A 20,263-nucleotide genomic window follows, 5' to 3' on the forward strand; every position below is an offset into this window, starting at 1 on the left:
TGTGCCATTTACTGGCCGTGTTATCTGAGCAATCAGATCTTTAATTTTCTCTGAGCCTCAGTTTCTCCATCTATATTTAGGGTTCATCATGCGGTCACCTCACAGAGTTCTCGTAAGCTGATAAAGTAAGACGTTTTGCACAGTACCTCTTGCTTCATTAGCAATTCAACAGGATATGATAACGCATTCGTATGTACTGATGTCAATAACAGGTTGGTCTGATGATGATGATGATGATGACAATGATGATCTGCTCGGGAACTTCAGAAGCCCTTCTTTGAATCCTTATAAAATCTGATAAGGAAAAAGAGACTCAGAAAGTTGGGGAGAGGGGCTTGGAAGTGAGGGAGGCAAAGACCAAGACTCAAGCCCTTTTAAACTTCCCCATGCTGCAGCCTCTCCTGGATTCCATACTTGTGAAATACTACAGAGAAACCACCTGGGTGTCAGTCCCCAGGACTCCCCGAGAGCAAGGAGGCCCCTCCTCCTTGGCCAGGCACTTGTAGAGCGGATCAGACTGGAGAGGCAGGGAGGCAGGTTGGCAGTGGGCATGCGCTTCCAGTCAGGGACAGCAGACTGAGGTCCCGCATAAGCCTCCTGCTCTCTGGGCAGCCCGCTCCCTGGGCAGCCTCCCTGGGCAGCGAGTGAAGGCAGCAAGCCCCTTCACTCGCTGAGCCTCAGTGTCACACCCTCAACTTGTGGTTAAATCTAATTATAGTTCTCTTGTGGCATTTTGGAGAAGATCAGAAAAATATACCCTCTATGCAGGTGCTTAATAAAAGGCAACCCCAAACACTGTGTTGTTTGTTGCTGCTAATGGTAGCGTAACGACCACATCACCTTCCATGTGGCTCCCAAGGCCAGAAACCTCACCCTCTTCTGTTTGTTCCGTGGCATCTAACCCACCAGCAAGTCTGTCCCCAGGATATGTCTCAGCTCTGCCCCCATCTCCAACCATCACTGCCTGGTCAGTGCGAGCCTCTCTTGGCGATGTTACTGTCCTGGTCTCTCCTCTGGTCTCCCTGCCTTCAGCCCTACCCTCACGGCTCCATGAATAGTCACTGCTCTCCACAGAATAGTCGGAGTTACGTTTTAAAAACATAAATCTCGGGGTGCCTGGGTGGCTCAGTCGGTTGAGCGTCTAACTCTTGATTTCCACTCAGGTCATGATCTCAGGGTCCTGGGATCAGGCTCCAAGTCAGGCTCTGCTCAGCTGGGAGTCTGCTTGAGATTTTCCTCTCTCTCCCTCTCAAATAAAAAAATAAAAATCTTTTAAAGAGAAATAAAAACATAAATCTAACTGTGCTACTCCTATGTCCAAAGCCCTTCCACAGCCAACCTAATAACACAAGCCAATAATCAGGGCTGAGCTGGTTAAGCGCCTAAGATCGACACTCCAGGGTGGGGAGAAGCCCTGACTCCCAGCCCTCGCCAGTGTCCCTGGGGTACATACTCCCACCATGGCCAATTTCAAGCCCCCCGAGTGACGTAAGCTGAGAACGGATGCACATCCGCTCTAGTGAGCTGGCTCCGGCCAGTTCCCGCACCCCTCTGGGCAGCGTCTGAAGGCTTCCTTGGTACCGGGCGCCAGGCTGCACACTACACAGGCAGGGAAACTGAGGCACGGGCAGTCTGGCTCCAGCACCTGATCACACTATACTTCCTCTCTTAGTTGTGCTTCAGATAAAATCCATACTCCTGACGTTGGCGACAAGAGCTAGGATCTGTCCCTGCAGTGGTCTCCACCGCCCCCCCCCAATCCTGTGTCCTACACTCAGTCCTGCTGTTTGCACCTGGCTCCTCCTGGTGTTTTCTCCTCTCATCCAGGCTCCAGGCCTTTGTCCCTTTGTTCCCTCTGCTCAGAAGGGTCTCCTCCATCTCTTCACATAGCCGGCTCCTCATCAACTTGAGTCCCAGCTTAAATGTTACCTCCCCCGGGAGCCCTCCCTGACCACCCCTCTGCCTCTTTCTCCCTGTGCAGCTTCCATCCCTCCCAGCCTGGATCACGATCGGCAGGTAATCCGTTGATTCACCTCACTGTTGAGCACGGGTTCTCCATGGGGGACAGAGGCCAAGGGGGCGAGTTTGCCACCAGGGGACAGTTGGTAATGTCTTGAGACATTCTTGGTTGTTACAACTCGGGGGGTACTCCTGGCATGCCCTGGGCTGAGGCCATGGTGTCACTCAGCATCCCCCAGTGCCCAGGACGGCCCCACCACAATGCCAGGAGTGTCAAGGTTGAGAAACTTTGCTGTTGACTCTTTGTCTTTTCCTATAAGAGCAAAATTCCAGAAAGGCATAGCCTTGACTTCTTCGTTCCTGTCTGTCTTCTCAGCTCCAAGCACAGTGCCTGGCACCGAGTAGGTGCCTTAGAAGCAGGTGTTAAATGAATAAATAAAAATTAACAACACGACCAATGATGATGATGATGGTGATGATGAAGATGGTGATGGTGACACTGAGATATCCTTTTAGAGTCACACTGGAGTTTTGATGCCAGGCAGGAAAGGAGTAGGGTGGGTCTGTTCTCCTCTTCCCTCTGCTTGGCACTCCTTTTGGCCCGAGGACAGGGAAGGAGGAGCAGGCATTTGATAAAACCCCCTCCTCCGCCATCCCTGACCTCCCGAGCAGCCGTCCACTAAGTGTTGCACTTGGCTAGAGTTCCTGTAGTAATTTGGTTAATTGGATGAACAGGCACTTTAGTGACAGAGGCTGGATTTCCACACCGCAGTCCATCAAAACTAATCAGTTGGCCGAGTTCCACTTCTCAGGAACTGACAGCTTCGCCAGGATGGCAAGTAGATGGTAACTTTTTAAATTGAAGAACTCCCTAATAATGGCAGTTAGAAGTTGGCAGGATGCTTTTAACGGGGAAGGGGAAGGAAGAAACCCTGCCTCTGCTTTGTTTGCCTCCAAAGAGATAATCTCGTTAGGGGCGGCTTGATTAAAAGGCTCTTCTAAAGACACCGGTGAAAAACAGTCATCTCGAAATTGGACTGTTTCTTTTCCTTGGCAGGAAAATGCCGAAAGCAGGAGTGCTGCCTTCTCCCATCCTACGGTGCTTATTAAACACATTTCATTTGTTGTTTGTGCCTGATATTAGGATACTGTGTTAATTAGGATAGTGTTAGCTGCTGTAACAAATAAGCCTCACAGTGTTCGTGGCTTCCCATGAGAATTCCATGAGAGTTCCCAGTTGAGGGCAGCTCTCTTCCATGCAGTGATTCAAGGACTCAGGCTCCTTTTGTCTCGTGGTTCCGTGATCCTCAATGTCATCTGCTCCCAGCTGGCTGAAGGGGAAGGAGGGATGTGGAGAGGTACATTCACTTCTTAAAAACCTTGGCCCAGGGGTGCCTGGGTGGCTCAGTTGGTTAAGCGTCTGCCTTCAGCTCAGGTCATGATCCCAGGGTCCTGGGATCGAGCGCCGCATCGGGCTCCCTGCTCAGTGGGGAGCCTGCTTCTCCTTCTCCCACTCCCCCTGCTTGTGTTCCCTCTCTCACCGTGTCTCTCTCTGTCAAATAAATAAATAAAAAATCTTTAAAAAAAAAACCTTGGCCCAGATGTAACACTCTTCCATTCACATTCCTTCAGTGAGACTAGTCATATCGCTATACCTGGTTGGAAGAGAGGCCTGGTGAATGTGTCCCTTCCCAATGATGGCTCCATATTGTGCGAGAGAGAGCACAGGCCTCCGTGAATAGCTCTGCCACAGGTGGTATCCAGCCTGTATCAACCCTATGAGAAATTGTTAAGGTTTTCTCCAAAGGAAACTGAGGCTCAGATGAGTTAAGCAAGTGACCCAGGTTTATGCAGTTGGCAAGGGGCAAAGTGGAGATGTGAGATGTGCGTTTCTACGGGATACAGACCACTGTCTTCCCTCTCTGCTTGTGTCTCTCTCTCTCTGTTCTTCCTCTCCTTCTTTCTTCTGCTCCTTCCCTTCTTTCTTGTTAAAGCTTGGTGATTTCCAAAGCACAAACATTGTGCTTCTGTAACTTTGTATGTTTTCCACAGGCTTGTTCTTCTGGGCTGGGAAATTATCCTCATTGAATACTTTTTCCCTTCGAGGAGATTGGTCTGACACATACTGAGAGTTTGCAGGAGTGTTCGTTCTTGCTCTCAAAAGCAGGAGGAGCTTAAAAAGGAAAATGATAGAAAAGAGATGTTTCTAAAAGGCAAAACTGTTGCTGTCACTCCCTTAGATCATAATCCTGATGCCTCCCTCTTGCTTTCAGATGCCGAGGCTCAGCCCTTAAAGGAATCTGTGAGGCTGTGATCTGGCCCCTCAGTGGCTCCCTGGCCTTCCCTCACACCGTTGACAGTCTCTCAGCTAACCTAACGTCTTCCACGCATATCATGTTTTCCCCTGTCTGGCTGGCTCCTGCTTCCATGTGCTTGTTCTTCTCTCTGGAATGTTCTTGCTTTGTCTGTCTTCACTGAGTTCAGAGCAATCCCATCTTCAAAATTCTGCTCAGTTCCTTCCCCTGGAGATTCCCCTGGAGTGGAGACTCCCCACTCTATGATACCGAAGAACAGTGTGGGCCCAAAGGAAGACCCTAACACTGGATTATAATTGCTGACTTACATGTGAGTTTCCACCATTAGGCTGTGGGCTCCTTGAGGACAGAGACATGTCCTGTTTATTTTCATGTTCCCAGTGCCTAGCATGGTGCCTGACACGGCGTTGGTGCTCATTCAGCCTTCATTGCATAAAAGAAAGTACACTACTGAAGTACATGATGTGCAAAAGGGAGAAGTGGTTTTATGTCCACTGGGCTTTTAAATTCAAGAAAAGCAGCGGTTCCAATTGGTTGGAACCTACAATATGGGTCAGCCCTACTTTAAGTGGAGAGTAGCAGCTCCGTGTATGCATAGAAGGGCTTTGTAGCTTACAGCAAGTATCTTCTGTGACCCTCCCCACCATACTGAGAAGGAGGCGAGTGGGTGGCGTGCATGTTTGTGTATTTACGCATGTGTGCACACACCTGCTGCTCACCAGCCTTCACTATTAACAATCACGTTCTTGACGCCTTTAAAGACTGTGTAGAGATGGTTTCTGGGTTGGGTCAGCTTCGTTTCAAATGGGATGCTGTCAACGTTTTATGGTTCCATTTCTTTTTATTGCTGGTTTGAAGAAGAATGGTAGTTTGAGATGAGAGATTGAGAAGAAAGCCGCAGTTATTCCCAAAGTCCAAAACATGGATGACTCTGGGGGCCTATGACCCACTCAGTCATGTGAACAAATATTCCCAGCCCTCAGCCCACATTGCACAATTGCAGGGTTTTGTATGAAGGTTTGCAGGGAACATGCCAGAGTCTATTTCTAAACAGTCTGATGATTTATTTGATGCCTTTGGATATTTAAGTAGTCTGCAGTCTACACCAAGTGTCTGTAACGTTTATTTTTTCCTTGCCTTAATGTGTGGGACCTCTCACAATGCCTGTACACCCCAGGCACTCAATAAATATGATTTATGGAAGACATAAATAAATCCAAACCAAGATTATGTCTGTGTTCATTAATGTGTAACAGTGGTTCTCCCCTCCAAACTTGAAAAAAAGAAAGATCCTCACCAAATTATAGAAAAAAGGGAACGAGAAGTAAGTGACATGTGGGTCGGAGTAGAAAGTCATGAAGCTCCCTGGAGTAAAATATGAAATGCTCAATTATGTTGTCAGTTTTGGGATATTCATGCTGTGTGACCTTGGGCTACTTACTTGACCTTTCTGGGGTGTCCCTTCTTCATTACATACTGAGCCGGATCTGGTAAATGATGTCGCTGCACTCTTGAGCTGCAGAGAAAGGGAAGAAAATAGGACCCCTGGTGCCTCTACCCTGTCCACACCTCCGCATGCCTGAAAGCTGGGTTCTGGACCTGTCTGGTCTATGGAAAGTGTCTCTTTCTAAACATGCTCGGGGCAGGAGTCTTGGTCAGTTGTGGATCTTCCCTAGGAGATCCAGTATCTCCTGGCTGCTTCTGTATCTGCCTCTTGCCCTCTCTGAGCTAAAAGGAAAATACAACTCAAGAGCAGGAAGACTATCACCGAGCAGAAGTGGCACCAGCAAAGGCCTGTCCTTGTTAGTGGGGTGTTCCCACCCTGATCATCCCCCTGTCTCTGCTGTGAATTGCTGGCTGCTGGATTTGCCCATTGTGGAAACTCATTCTCAGCCTCTCTCCCTACCTTGGCCACATCATTCCTGCCCATCCTCCTGGGGGGGTCCCTGCCTGCTTCCCCCTCCATGGAGAGACCTTCCATGGCCGACCCCAGACATCTCTGAAAAGTCTGGCCAGACTGTGATGTCACCCTTCCCGGGACTCCACTGTTTCCTTGGGCCACATCAGGAGAGGGTCCTTCCTGCCTTCCCTGGTCCGTCTGAAGCCCAACTGAGTTGAATACAAATATAAATTACAAACGCACATTTCAGCTTGATTTAGCTCTTCAGCTTGATTTAGCTTTTCTCCTTAGAATAAGGCAGTTTAATGAGCTTTTGAAGGCTGTCTGGCCATGGCACCAGGAAGTGAGCACTGATGAGTCGGACAGGAAGTACATAAAGGAATGACTTGGGGCAACATCGTTTTTTAAAACCACCCCCTTCCCCAGTGGCCCCCAAAGATTTCTTTTCCTGCGGTCCTGTATGTTTGCTTTTGGCTTTTCATCAAACTGTAACTAAAGTGCATAAAATGTACTCATCTTAAGTGTACGGCTTAACCACGGCCAGTTACATGGGCGTAGGACCTGTTCCCTTGCAGGGGGCCCCAGGCTTAGAAGGGCCAATGGTCTGCTATCTTGAAATTCTTAATATTTTTTTTTTTCCCAAGAGACTCCTCATTTTCATTTTGCTCTGGGTCTTGCAAATTATGTCAGTGAGACCAATGAATTCATTGATCTATATATGTCTACTGCCCTGTAACCACCTCCTTGATGAAGCTATAGAAGTTTCCCACCCCAGAAATACCCTCCTGCCCCTTCCCAGTCGGCACCCCCTAGTGGTGACTTCCGGCCCGATCTCATCACTGTCCAAGCGCTTCAAGACGGAATGATAGAGTGTGTATCCTTTTGCTTCTCCTTCGTTTTGTGCTTCAGTGTCTGGATTCTTCTGCCACACGGTTGCATGGCCCCACAGCTCTCTCTCTGCTATTGCTCTGAAGTAGTCTGTTGCACCACTCCCCCCAGTCTGTGTAGCTGTTCTCCTCTTGATGGGCACTTGTTTTGTTTCCCCATCTTGATTTATGAATAAAGCTGCCATCAACATCCCAAGCATGTCTTTTGGTGGACATATGTACTGATTTCTCTTGGGTGATACCCAGCTAGTTAGTAGCAGAACTAGTACTTTAGATATCCAAGCTCATAACTGCCCCCATAGCCCATTCAATAACCAATATTCTTGGACCACCTACGATGCCCTGGCTGATCCATTGATGAACGTAATAGACAAACATGAATCTCAACTTCTCCTTAAAATGGCACTCGCAACCAGGCTAGAGATATGGTGGAGGAGGAGTTAGGCCAAAGAACAAGTAGAGCTAATCTTAACTCGGCCTTTTGGCTAAGATCAAGTGTAGTATCTGTTCTTACCAGTTTAATCTTAACTAACCTTAACTAACTAACTAGAATTAATCGTCACTGCCCTAATTACAATGACTTGGTTGCCATCAAGTGAAATGCTCCAGTGCTGCATGAACCGCAAAACCTTGCAGGGAAATAACAGAAAAGTGAGCGTCACGATGTTTTTAAAATAACCCACGAAGACGGCAAGAGTCCAGTGGAAGCAGGTGGTGTTGCTGGGGGGCAGACACCCTGCTGGCATTTCCACAAGTGTTTTCTCGTTCAGTGCTCACAACATCCCTGCCAGGCACATAGGCTGTTGTCCCATGTTACAGATGGAGAAACTAAGTCTGCAGCATCTGGAAAGAGAATCGAATTTCAGAGCTAGCGATGGAGAACAGAACGGGAAGGAGGGGAGATTGTCCAGTACTTCTCTCCGCCCATCTAGAGCTACTGGAAACTCTCAAGCCCCAGGTGCAGTCAGCTAGCTTTCACGTTTTAACTGAAGCCGCTTTATCCAACAGCACCCAGTTTCCTTGCTGGAAGTCAACCTCCCCAGATGGGTCGGCCTGTGGGAGTAGCAGCTGCATGTGCCCCGAGGTCGGCTTTTTCAGGCAAAAGATTCCGATACATCTTTCATCTTCCATGTGGGATTAGGCCTGCATTAGGTCTTTATTTGTTAAGGGGCTTAATCTCATTATGGATCAATTTGTCAAACAACGAATACATGGGAAACAGCGGTTCTCCGTTCCTCAAATGACCCAACTTTATTTCTTGAAATATCTGAAGCAATTTCCCATGTGAGCCCAGAGATTAGTTTTTGTTCTTGTTTTACAACTTGACATGGGTTTTTACCCTTGTCCGTCACTCTCGGGGTGGGCCTCCAGATCCAGGGTTTATGATGTTTTACACGATAAGAAAGGTGGCTTGGTCTAGGGGAAGGGAACTTTGGAGTCAGGCAGACCTGGATGGGATTAACTCTTAACCAGCTGTTTACTCACTCTGACCAGTAGCAAGTTCCTTTTCTCTCCAAGCCCCACGCTCCTTATTTATACACCTAGGAGGGTGTCGCCGGCTTGGAGGAGCTGGGGCCAGTATCCACATTCCTGCCTCCCGCCAATGGGCCAGCACTGGGCCTGGCTCCCCCTAGGTGCTCAGTGCCTGGGGGCAATTCTGTCTGACTATCTCTCCCTTTCATTATTCACAGAGCATCCTCATCCCAGCTTGCTTTGGCTTTGGTCTCAGTCTTTTCCCACTGGTGCCTCTTCCCACCATGTCCTGTCTCTTAGCTTCCTCCAAGCTTAGCTGACCCAAGGCACCATCTTGCCCATCGCCAGGGTTTTCCTCGGCAGCCATCACCTTTTCTCTAGCTGTGCTCAAAGCTGGACTCCCGCTTATGAAGGCCCAGAGCTTCATAACATTTTTGGATTGCTTACAAAACTATAAATACAGAATAGCTAGGGCCTTCCTTGGCAACTTGGGAGGAGTCAGTTTAAGTGGGAGGCTTTGGAACTTTAGTTTCACCAGCAAACCCACCTCTTACAGTACTTTATTCTCAAAAAGTAAATGTGCGATAGCATCAAATTATGCTTGGAACGATCCGGTCACAAAGGGGGTTGAACCATAAAATTGGATTGCCATGCTGCTTTTATAGATGATCTTTGCCCCCTTTGAATACAACACCAGAGCAATAGTCTTTATAACCCGAACTGTGGCCTGCACTGAGTCAATCAATGACAAAATAGATTTACTAATTTAATTAGTAAAAAATAATGCAAGTGTATTTTAATTGAGATATCTTTGATTATCAGTAAAATTAAACTTTGGTTGATTGAGTTGTTGCCCAGATGCTAATCTGTAATCTTTTTTAGTTTTCCATGGTGACTTAGTGTTTGTTTTTATTTGTGGTTTTGCTCTTCCTATAGTGTGGATATTAACCCTATAACCGACATTTCCATGTGAGAAGAAATTAGGAAAATGATCAAGTTGGAAGAGGAAAATGCTGAGTTTGTTTCAATTTGTATTTAAACAGAAAACCTGCTGTTTTTAGTTAGATTGAATATGAGGTCAATAAAAATAGGACAATTTTCTAAAGTTGCTTTTATTTTCATTTTACTGGAGATTGCGCGAATGTCTTGTGTTCATATCCTAGCATAGTGATGCACTGTTGCTGGGGGTTTGAGTTTGGGGAGAGGTACCACCACCGATATGAGCCATTTCCATCCTATCTGGGGGCGATAAATTTCTTCCATTTCGTTGCTTACTGTATAATTTTTGAATTTTTAAGGTCCTAACTGGAGATTTTTGGAAAGCAAATTTTTAATGCAATAATTTAGCTCTTGCACTTTTCTTTATGAATCCCACAATGGACCCAGAAGAAATGGTGCTATGATCACCAGATAGCTATGGAAATTGCATTGTATTTTCTTATTATATACAGTTTTTCGGAAGCAACAGGTCAGATGCAAACCCTACTTCTCTGAAGTCCAGTTTGGTGAACCTGGAGTCAGATTATTAAGACCGGTTCTCGGTCAGTCACTTGCAGCCCCCGACTTGACTTAGGAGGACCTGGGTTTGGAAAATCAGTCAACCCTGAGACCACCAGGTTTTCCAACAGAGAGGGGGAAATAAGGTTTCCTTTAACCTAATATGCCCTGGCGGCTTTTTTGTTGTTGTTGGTCCGGGTCTCCAGGAAGAACAAGAACCAGAATGTGGGAAGTGAAACATGAGTTAAAACAAAACAAAACAAAACAAAACCACCATCAGAGCAGGAAGGTGGCAGGTTGGGGAGAAAAGGGAGAGACCAGGCTTGCAAAACAGCCCCTTTGTGTCTCAGAGCTGTAGTTACTGAGAAGAGTTAGAGGCAGATAGATCCCACGAAGGAGGAGCCTGAAGCTGCATGCAGGTATGTCCTTAGTGCTAAATATATAGGAAATGTCGAACCGGTAGTTAAATGTCTTGGCAGAAAACTAGCCAAAGCTCATGGAGACAGCTTCCCGGCATTCAATCAGATACAGGGTGGCTGGAGCAATTGAGAGAGAAGCGATTCTTCAAAGTTCCATTTTAATTACACACTGGTTGGAGAATATTACTTCCAGAACCCCCCATGCGCATACCTGGGTTCACTTCCAAAACCTAATGGAGTTATATTGGCCAAAGGAAAGGCTTCCAAATCACAGTGACAACTCCCTCCCCACCCCACCCTCGATGCGCTTTGTCTTCATACAAGTGCCGGCTCAGCTCAAGGGATTTTAGACTCTGCTGAGAATTAGCTCCCTCTTGCCCTCCTATTTCATTAAGAAATTGGCAAGAGATCAAAAAAAAAAAAAAAAAAAAGAATGTGTTCTCATGCAGGGCCCCACGCCCATGATTATCAAGGCCCCCCCAAGAGCCCACAAGGATTTGAAATTCTCCTTCTGTCCCCGTTTTTCTCACTGACACAACCACGTGGTCCTGAAAAGTGGAGTTGCCCTAAATGTCTCCAACTGATATCCTGGTCTTGGAGGCTGCCCTCAAAACAAAACCTGAGTTTTCCATCATGGAGCCTCTGATTCACAACCGCTGGAGTTTGTACAGAATGAAGATGCTCTTGGCCAGGCAGTGCCCTCTGAAAATCAGTGAGGAAAAAATGAGAGACTCTGAGGGAGGCAGTATGCATTAGGCACCTCTTGTATACCAGGTGGTAATCACCTCTTTTTTTTTTTTTTAAGGTTTTATTTATTCATATGAGACCCAGAGATACAGAGAGAGAGAGAGAGCGAGAGAGAGAGAGCATGAGCAGGGAGAGAGGCAGAGGGAGAAGGAGAAGCAGGCTCCCTTCTGAGCCAGGAACCCGTTGTGGGGCTCGATCCCAGGACCCTGGGATCATGACCTGAACCAAAGGCAGATGGCTAACCATCTGAGCCACCCGGGCGCCCCTGATAATCACCTCTTGAAGCACTTACTTAATGCATGCTTGTAGGGATGAAAGAGTAAGGGCACTTTGCAACTTTTGTTATTTGAGTTAATTCTTACAACTCAGAGTGTGGGCATTCCTACCCCCATGACACAGAGAAGGAAACGGAGCGTCGGGGAGTTTGGTGGGTCTGCTCAGATTCTCATAACTTCAGCAAACAGTAAAGCTAAGCTTTGCACCGAAGTCTGATTGGTACCTCACAGGATTTTATGGCGATCAAACCATGATGGAGAGAGCAATGCTCTGCAAACACTGTTTTCATAGGAGTTAATGTTCTTGCAAGTGCTCAGGTTTTTATGACTGAGTTTTAGATCCCCTCCCCACCCAAAGTATGGGATTCTAAGTGTGTCCCCACGTGGACTTGGAAAAATTAAAGGAGATGAATCAGTCAAGACTTGTGGCACAGTCCCTGAGACCACATAAGCCTCCAGTGAGCCCCTTCATTACCCTAAATAGAAATGGATAGCATTTGGATCAAAAGAGGGAGAACTCTTAATCTTAGCAAAAAGAAAACACTACTTCCTCCATAGTTACTTCTGGGCCACTCTGGGTGGGGCTGACTCACCTACAGCAAGTCTTTCCAAAAGCTAGCTCTGCGACCTTGTCAAATCAATGCCTCGCGGCTTTATCTCTTGTCAAATAATAACCCACAGCTTTATCTGTACTCGGGCACAGCTGTCCCCGACCCATCGGCTTGCAAGAGAGCCCATCACTGAGAAAATAGATACGTAAGTGAGTAAAAGTGCTTTAAGAATATAAAACACATTCTCACCACTAAAATGTCGTAAGAAAATAAATGTCAGGTGAGAGACAAGCACTGCGGCCAGTGTTGGACCTTCCTCCTCAGGTACCAACCAAAATGGTCTCCCACTTCTCCCAGAGCTCCACCCCAAGCCCTTCTTCAGACAATGGGCTTTTAAAACCTTTTAAAATGTAAAACTCCACTCATCCTCCCCTGAACACCCACAGAAGCTTCCCCTGCCCTTCACATCATTTCTGTCTTCTTCTGGAGCAGGTCAGCACACAGACTACATAGCCTGAACGCCTGGGTTCAAACCCACAGCAGCCGCGTTCAATGAGAATTGCCTTTGGCAAGTTTATCCCTCTGGAGTCCCTTATCTGCTCCTCTGTTTTCAGAATCTCCTCCTTTCCTGTCCAGAGGCTCCCAAGTGCAACCTTGCTTCCCCGGATACCTCAGAAGTTAATGATGGCATCTGCGAAACGTCTGAGTGCCCTAGTTCAGAGGGCAGCAAACCAGGCCAAATCCAGCCTCCGCCTGTTTTTGTAAATAAAGCGTTATTGAAACACAGCTACTCACCTTCATTTACATATTGTCTGTGGCTGCTTTCCCAGCAAAACTGCACAACTGTGCAGTTGCAACAGGGACCATATGATGCACAAAGCCTAAAATACTTACTATCTAGATGGCCCTTTGCAGAAAAAGCTGGCCCACCCCTGTCCTAGTTCAGTGTCTCTAAAACCAATTTAGGGTGTGGAAAATCTAACGTCATGATGATTTCTGTTGAAACATATAAAATGTCACTATATTCAACAGAAATTCATTAAATATAGATGTGTTAAATAAGGTGTCATTTATAGTGCAGATTTTTTAAAAGCTGCAATTTGAGATGGAAAATCTTTAAAATGGGTGGGGTGGGGGGAAAAACCCCTCTTCATCCAATTTGTTGGATAGTGGATTGGGCAAAACATCTTAATTTTGTTGAACAAGTAATAAGCCAGGTACTGTGATAAGTAATTTTACAGGTATGATTGTATTTAACCCTCAATACAGCTCTACGAGGTTGAAAATAATCTTACTTCTACAGAAGGTTGTAAATTCTGAGAACAAAGGGGAATGTACATAGTGTCACCAAGGAAATCTTTAGTCTAAAAATAACCAATGAAGTATCTATGTCTTCAGACCGTATGGACAAAGTTGTCTTTTGTGGATGAGAAATTGAGGTTGAAGTTGATCAAATGGCTGCCAGAAGTAGCATAGCAGGTCAGGTGGTGGATCCTGGGGTCAGACTGGCTGAGTCAAGTTCTTGCAGGCTTAACCTTAAGGCTCTGTTGTCTCTCCTCGTTCAGCCTCACAGAGTATTGGCATCTGTAGGACCAGACTGTGAGGATCCAGAAGGTTGGAGTCCATTCTGCCTGGGCTCATCATTTCACCTATCTTGGGCTTCGGTTCCCTTCCCAACCGCGTCGGTTGTGTTCTTTCCGGTTTGAGCTCATTCTCTTTGATGGATAAGACAAAAGCAAGTGAAGGGTTGAGTGTTTCCTGCCTTCTCGCTGTCACTTTTAACTCGACACTTCAGCCTCCGGCAGTGTACTTAAATCTTGCTTTGTTCTGATTCTTGCCAGACCTCAAAAGGTCTCTGTGTGTGCATCTGCATGTGCCTTAACAGAGCCAGGCCTCTGGAGACAGCCTGGCTACATCCAAACCCTGGTTCCCACTTACTCACTGTGGGGCCCGGGCCACATACTTCTTCTGTCTGCACCTCATTTGCTTCCTACATAAAGACGGGATTGTGACAGCACCTGAGTCATGTGGCTGTGGTAAGGGTTGAATGGGATAGTGTCAGAGAGCAGTGATTTTTAGCAAAGTGCCCGCCATTTTGGAAGCATGTGGTAATGCCAATCCCATTGGTGGTTGTACCCCACCCCTGAGAGAGAGATATGGCCCCCTGAAGCTGTGAACGTGGCCTTCTGTGGAGAAAGGGTCTTGGCAGATGTAATTAAATTAAGGATCTCAAGGAGAGATTATCCTGAATTAGGGTAACCCTGTGAGAGGGCACTACTATGCCCCTATTTGACAGATGAGGAAACTGAGGCATACAGGTTTAAAGTAGCTTGTCCAAAGTTACGTAAATGCATAATTCCCGAAGTCATGATTTAAACAAATCTTTACTGAGAACGTATTTGGCCGTAAGCACAGAAGACAAGCATCGAAGACAGTACCATCTCTTGGCTCTCAACATCTCTTCTTAGGTTCTAATTGGGGAGACATAAATTTGGGGAAATTCTAAGCATTCCATAGGCAGGTGGTAATCATTCAGTAAATGTGTCTATGCACGGCTCTCTGACCTTACTGTGGAAAATAAAAGGGAGAGATTTATAGTTATGAGTTCACGGTCACTTTCTCCCAAGGCCATGTTGCTGCCACTTACCCAAAAGTTCCTTCTCCTGGGCCCGCAGTTCCCCAGTTAACTTCCTTAAGCGTCTGGGAAACCCACTGTCAGTGTGGGTGCTGGCGCTGCTCTCAGAAGCCCTGGAGAGGGGGGGTAAATCTCTGAGAAGTGGCGTGGGCATCGGGGAAGTCTCCCAGAGCCCTCACCTCACCCCGGTGCCAGTTGTCCAGGGCACAGCATGGCCCCTCTCTTGATGCCCCTGCCCACGCGGCACCCCTGGGGCAGGTGGATGTCCAAGGTTAGGCTGCTTCGTTTTCTCCCTCCTTTCATCTTTTTTTTTTTTTTTAAAGATTTTTTTTATTTTTTTTTATTTTGAGAGAGAGAGAATGAGAGACAGAGAGCATGAGAGGGAGGAGGGTCAGAGGGAGAAGCAGACTCCTTGCTGAGCAGGAAGCCCGATGTGGGACTCGATCCCGAGCCGAAGGCAGTTGCTTAACCAACTGAGCCACCCAGGCGCCCCCTCCCTCCTTTCATCTTTATGCACATTTCTCCTTGGGTCTTGCAATCTCAAGTTTATTCCTTTCCTTTCCTTTTATTAATTGTTTAAAAGTATTTTTTTAATTGTGTATGTGATGCTTTTTTGTGTGTAGAAACATTGCAGGGATATATATATTTCAGAGCATAATTCCAGCCTCCTTTCTTCTAATCCAAACCCCTGACATAACCCTGGCCTCCTGGTCTCCCCGAAGCCTTTAATGTGGGACCCACTCACTCCTCCTTCAGACTGCACCCCTGGGCCAGGCTGACTTATGAATCAAGCACCCCTCTGTAAGTCTTTATCGGGGCCCGCCGGGTCCTGCAAGCTGGCGGTGAGACCACATTCCTCCGTCCCTCCCTCTGTGGGCCTCTAACCTCCAGGTGTGCATACTCTCAGCCATGACCTCAAACCTGTCTGGATCAATCCCCTTACAATGCCCATAAGCTTGGTTCCCCTGTTTTGACCTTAGCCTCATCTAACTGCATATTTGTTTGTGTGATTCCTTGCCTGTGTCCTCCAGAAAACAGGAAGCCTCTTTCTGCTCACCATGTTATTCCCAGCGCTCAACACAATGTCTAGCTCATAGTAGATATTTAATATATTTTTGCTTGCTTTCTTTTGCAAAGAATTCCTGAACACTCTCTATTGCCGTTCTCTGCAGCAAACCTATTGTTCAAGCATCATCCAGAAAAATAAATCATCGTCCTTGACCTAAGCTACAGAGTCAAGCATCCACTTTTCACCTGGGCCCCTGGGGACCTCCTAAGTGGCCACGTGTCCCAGTAGCCTTCTCAGGAACACTCACTAACACCTTTACTCATTTAAATAAAGGATCCCCGTCCCTAACGTGACATTGATCCCACAGCGGGAGACCCCGGGTCTCCTCTGGTTGATGTTTTAAGCAGACCAGATGTTTTAGCTACCAGGCCCTCCTGGACCTGGCTTCTGCCTCCCCTCACATATCACTTTGTGCCTCTCTTCCCAGAAACCTTGACACTGAGCTTCCTTCTGTCTGCCACATAAGCCATGCTTGGTTGGACACACGCACGCCCTTGCGCTAAGCCATGGGTGGCCCCCTGGCTAGACCTTAGAATCACCTGGCAGCTGAGTATTTTAAATATCTTCTCAATATTCAAGGCTCAGCTTAAATTGCATTCTCTGCAGAGAGCCCGATTCCACTCATCCTGATGAAACATGGCCCACCACACGCTCAACCACACTCCATCCCATCCTCTAGCTGAAACAGTGTGACTTCTGTAATTCTTTGCATGGTCATTGCTTTTCTTGCTCATTGGAATTTAAACTCCATTTGAGAATTATCCTGCTTTTTTACTGGTATACCTGGTGTGCCCCAAATGGCCTTAGAATGCCGTAGTTGCTCAATAATTATTGATTGGAGCAAAGAATCTGTGAAGATATAAATTAATGGATAAATAGATAGATTAATATTTTAAGAATAGTAAGGGATATGACATGAATCTCTCCTGTTTGTTGTAAAATCCATCCTTGTTGCCCGAGACCCCTTAAACTTCTTTCTGTTACAACCAGAATTTTCTATTTATATGTAGATATGAGAATTTTCACAAGCAGTTGCACTTGGGGAAGGGAGCTGAAGGTTAGTGTTAATTTAAGCTAATATCCAATTTTTCAACCTTCCGCTTTATAACGAAGCACTGTATGTACATTTTACAAAGAGTCTGAGGCATTGATCCATAGAACTTCTAAAGTTTATTTCAGTTAGAAAGACTTTCAGATAAAGATCAAATTAATTAAGTTCTCCCCCACCCCTTAAAGTCCATCTTAATTAACCATTGTTTCTTTCCAGATGGCTTAGTCACTGACTGGGTTTCAACCTGGACATGGGGGATTAGAGGGGGACCCCCTACAAAGTGGGCGTTGACAAATGGCATGGCCCCAGGTTCTCTGCCTGGGTTTTCAGAGTGTGCAGGGCATTTAGGGACAATGAGCTTGCCATAACAAGGATGACTCCATGGGAGTGAAAGTCTGTAGCTCATCACGTAAGTGAATTTTCCAGTTTTCCTAGCTAAAACAAATAGTTGCACAAGAAGTGCTATTTCATTTTTGCCCTTTAAATTTTGCGTGTGTGAGTCTGACTGAGGTTGGCAGCTCTGATTGGAGGCCATGTGTGTGAATTGCTAGCCTGGCCATGGAGGCTTGGGCAAGCAGGTTGGTGATGGGGATGCATCTGTAGCTTTTCTCTTCCAAATCATAGCCTTGGATGCAGCAAAATAGGGGATTCTTCCAGCAGAGGCCATGTGTTCTTCTGCCCTAAAATGCCCTTTTCTCTGGGTCTCTTCTCATCTTAAGAGTATTTTATGGAACAGTATGTGATACTCAGGAACCAGGTACAGACACTGTTAAGTGATACAATGTGTCACACAGATGATTTTAAAAGGAGTTCTGAAATGGATGTATCCAACAAAAATATAATGTTTAATTTATTCCTTCCAAGAATAAGTGATGTTGTGGCAGGGGCTCTGGATAGTTAAGTCATCCCATGACTTAGTCGACACCCCCGCAATTGAGTCTCAAAGCCTCCTTTCTGGCGGGTGCAGGTCAGGCTTAGTACTCCATCCTGCCTGGTTCCAGGTGGGTTTGTACCTTTGCGTCCCTGGGGAATCAAAAGGATGGGAATGATGGACTCTAGAAATTGCTCACATACTAGGAAGAGGGGTTACATTCCTCTCTTCCAGGAAGCCCTTCCTGATTAACATGATTCTGCCCAGTGTCCAATTTGCTCTGTGCTATTTATGCTCCACACAACGATGCTCTCCAACAGAGCTTTATTGTGTCTGTACTGATGTCTCCCATACAGCACGTACTGTGCCCTACCCTACGTGCAACTGGGAACAGGTGCATTCAGGTGGGTCCTCCCTCGAGTAACATCATCTTTTTCAATGGCCTGAGGGCCCCAAGGACGGGGACTACAACTGTCCTGTTAACTTCTGTAGCCCCAGTGTCTACAACAGTGTGATTTCTGTCACATTATAAGTGCTCAAGTCATATCTGAAGAAAAAATGAACGAACGAACGAACGAACAAATAAAGTATGAGGCATACTCTGCTGAGGAGAACTACGTGACACTATCATGATGGTATGTTGTCACAGGATGTGTTCATGTTACAGGAGGGTAATAGTAAGTGAGTGAGTGACTTCTTCACAGATTGTAAATTCTGTCTAATGGAGTCTGCGAACTAGAAAGTACAGTCTGCCAGGATCTGTCCTACAAAGAGAAGTGCAGACAGTGTCATGTGTCCAGTGAGCTATGAGTCAGTCATTTGGAGCTCAGAGCTATCTCAGCAATCCACGTATGAGGAATATGGGTTGACAGTGGACGAGAAAAGTGTTAGACGGTGTCTACCTCTACTCCTAGGCTATTCCTTTGGTGGGGTCAGGAATAATGTTGGTTTTGCTCACCGGTGTATCCCTTGAACCTGGAATAAATAATAATTTGTGGAAGGGAGGGAGGAAGAAAGTAAAGAAGGTAGGAGGAAAAGAGAAAAGAAAGGGAGGGAGAGAGGGGGGATGAGGGGAAGAAGGAATCCAGGATCCCAGAACCCCAGTGAAGGGCTAGGTGACTCCTGGCCCCACCTCTTTCTTGCTGTGATATAATGCATTTTCATTTCTCAGGGTCCTGGTTTCCCCTTGTGCTAACTAAGGGTAATTCACCTTCCCTAGAGGGTGAGTATGGGAATTTATGAGGTGGCTTATTTCAAGTGGCTCTTTGTCGGTGTTCAACACACATTGTCTTCTCTGACCTAACCTCCTAATTTTTATTTTTTTACTCTTGCTTTATTTTTTATTTTTTAGAGTTAGGGGGAAGGGCCAAGGGAGAGGAAGAGAGAGAATCTTAGGTAGGCTCCTCGCCCAGCACAGAGCCCGACGTGGGGCTTGATCTCACAACCCTGAGACCTGAGCTGAAATCAGGAGTCGGATGTTTAACCAACTGAGCCACCCAGGCACCCCCTCATTTCCTAACTTTTAGACTAAAGGGAAGTTACTGGCAACCAGCCCAGAGAGGGAGAATGAAGTGAGAGATCCTTGTGTGTGTTGGGTGCTTTTTTCTCTGCCCCTACCTCCAGGGGTCCTCTATAATGCACACTGAATATTCTGCAGGACCCTCGAGCCCTCCTTTTTCACTCATCCTCTTACAACATTTCTGTGTCCTCTGATTAAAATTCTTGGCCAGCTGTAAGAGATGAAAAGTGGCCTGACACTCAGCTGGAAGTGACTGATGGCAGCTTCTACTGGTCCTTGGGTCACTGGCATTTTGAGAGATGATGCTTTAGCAACTCAAAGGAACTATCATTTATCCCATTTAGTAGGAGAAGAAACTGAGGCTTGGAGAAATAAAATATATGTCATGAGCGATGTAATTTTTAGCAGGGTATATGTGTGTCAGGGAGGAGGTAGTCTGGATCGGCAGGAAGGCTTGACCAGTGTCGTGCAGACCATGCTGTGTGGGCAGCTAGCTTCTCTATTTATGAGTGAACGTGCCTCTGTGGAGAGATGCTTCTAGAACATTGCACAGGCTCAAAGTTCTCTGGAAACGAGTGTGGTGAGCTTGTCAGTTCAATCTTCACTGTTTTGGTCATTTGCTAAGTAAGGTCACCAGCAACTTCAAAGCTGACTCCCATCATCAAATTGGGAGTGGAAAAAGCTCGAGATGGGGTGAGTCATGTTCTGACATGTGCCCACACCCGGAGGCTGAGTTGGACTCTGTTTTCACCAAAATAAAGCCCATGTTTTGCATATTAAGGTAGTGCGTGTCGATGAAAATGACAAGTGATTCTCAGTCGTGAGCACGAGCCAGTCCACCTTGCAAAGACTGACACCACACACAAGATTTTCAGAACAGCAGATGCCATTCCCAGGGCTGTCAAAAGTCCTGCAGGACATCCGGGACCCTCTCAGGAGCTAGTAGTTGGGGAACACTGGAAAGCTTTGCCAACAGCCTCTGTCTTGGTCATTTAAAGTTCCCCTAATTAATTAGAAGGGATGTGGTGGGGAGGAAAGGATGTGGGCCTTGGAAGACAATAGTTCTGAATTTGAATTCTGCCTTACGAGTCTGTA

General features: G+C 46.5%; 1 protein-coding gene and 1 pseudogene across 3 annotated transcripts in view; both read left to right on the plus strand.

The window, feature by feature from the left end:
- The window catches only part of MAF (MAF bZIP transcription factor), a 337,857-nt gene that overhangs the window by 227,751 nt on the left and 89,843 nt on the right, over positions 1 to 20,263 (plus strand). The gene's annotated exons all lie outside the window — the stretch shown is intronic.
- LOC115937235 (U2 spliceosomal RNA) lies at positions 7,527 to 7,629 on the plus strand (annotated as a pseudogene).

The sequence above is a fragment of the Leptonychotes weddellii genome, chromosome 16, assembly GCF_054177405.1.
Source record: "Leptonychotes weddellii isolate Sample4059 chromosome 16, ASM5417740v2, whole genome shotgun sequence".
In the NCBI taxonomy this organism is placed as follows: Eukaryota; Metazoa; Chordata; class Mammalia; order Carnivora; family Phocidae; genus Leptonychotes; species Leptonychotes weddellii.